Below are 1,097 nucleotides of genomic sequence, written 5' to 3' on the forward strand. Positions count from 1 at the left end.
AAAAAAAAAAAAAAAAAAAAAAAAAAGCATCAAGAAGAGCCTAGTACTGCCTCTAGATGCATATCAGGTGTGGATGATGTGTTACAAGTGCATCAGTAGATGGCAGTGGCAGAGAGAGGCTGTGTCTACACCCAGCGTTCTGACCTGTGGACATCTGAATAATTACTAGCCTAGCATTTCCCCAAAAATGTGATCCTCAGATGACCATCTATCAAGCACCAGGTAGGCCCAGATTGTATCCCAAACCAGGGAGAAAGCTAGAGACTAGAACCCCATCTGGGACAGCAGGCCTAGGGTGGGAGCCCAAGATAGATGACCCTCACAAGGACCCTGTTAGGAAACAGGGTCTGTGAAGATTACAGGACGGTTTCACAAATCACACCACCAGACCGGTTCTATGTGGGAGGTTTACTAGGGGAAGGGAAAAGGGGTCACAGAGAGGCAAGCTGGAAGAGAAAGGGGGGGCTCCAGGAATTCTCTTATAAGGTGACCCAGGGCATGCACAGGTAGTTCCAGGTGATCAGCAGGTGGTCTGGTGGTTTCACAAACGCCAGTAACCAGTTTGTCAGGTCCCTTGGGGCTGGCCATAGAGATGCCTGCTTACTCATCCCAACATTCCTCTCTTTTTGTTTTGTTAAAAAGTGAGGAGTGAGGAAAGGGTGATGGTGGGGGAAGGGGTGTTGTCCTTCTCAGGGTACAGCTGGTCCCCACCATCGGTGTCATAGTCATCTTGCTCTGTGGGCAGAGGTTGATAATCCTGTAAGAGTAACTGATTAATGGTTTGGTTAGAGATTTTTTTGCATTTGTTGTTGGAAGAATGTAGAAGGAAGTTAATTAAGCAGGGTGCAAAAAGCAAAAAACAGAAAGACTAACACGAGAGGTGACAGAAGGGGCAGAATTCATTTCCATATGGGATTCTGAAAGGCCCAAGAGTTAGACGCTTCCAGCTCTTCCTTTCCTTTGTGTAAATCTGTCTGGAGTTGCTGGATTTTGTCCTTTACTATACCCAACTGGTTGACATAGAAACAGCATTCCTCCTGGAGGAAGAAGCAAAGGCCACCTTCTTTAGCTGTGAGGAGATCCAATCCGCATTGGTT

At 46.7% G+C, this 1,097-nt stretch overlaps 1 non-coding gene across 1 annotated transcript; it reads left to right on the top strand.

Annotated features, from left to right (window-relative positions):
* The first annotated feature begins 45 nt into the window (after positions 1–45).
* LOC129677694 (small nucleolar RNA SNORA17) lies at positions 46–178 on the top strand. The gene has a single exon (XR_008720239.1). It is a non-coding gene; the product is annotated as a small nucleolar RNA SNORA17 (small nucleolar RNA).
* The last annotated feature ends 919 nt before the right edge of the window (positions 179–1,097 follow it).

The sequence above is a fragment of the Psammomys obesus genome, unplaced genomic scaffold (assembly GCF_907164565.1).
Source record: "Psammomys obesus unplaced genomic scaffold, mPsaObe1.curated_primary_1811, whole genome shotgun sequence".
Classification (NCBI taxonomy): domain Eukaryota; kingdom Metazoa; phylum Chordata; class Mammalia; order Rodentia; family Muridae; genus Psammomys; species Psammomys obesus.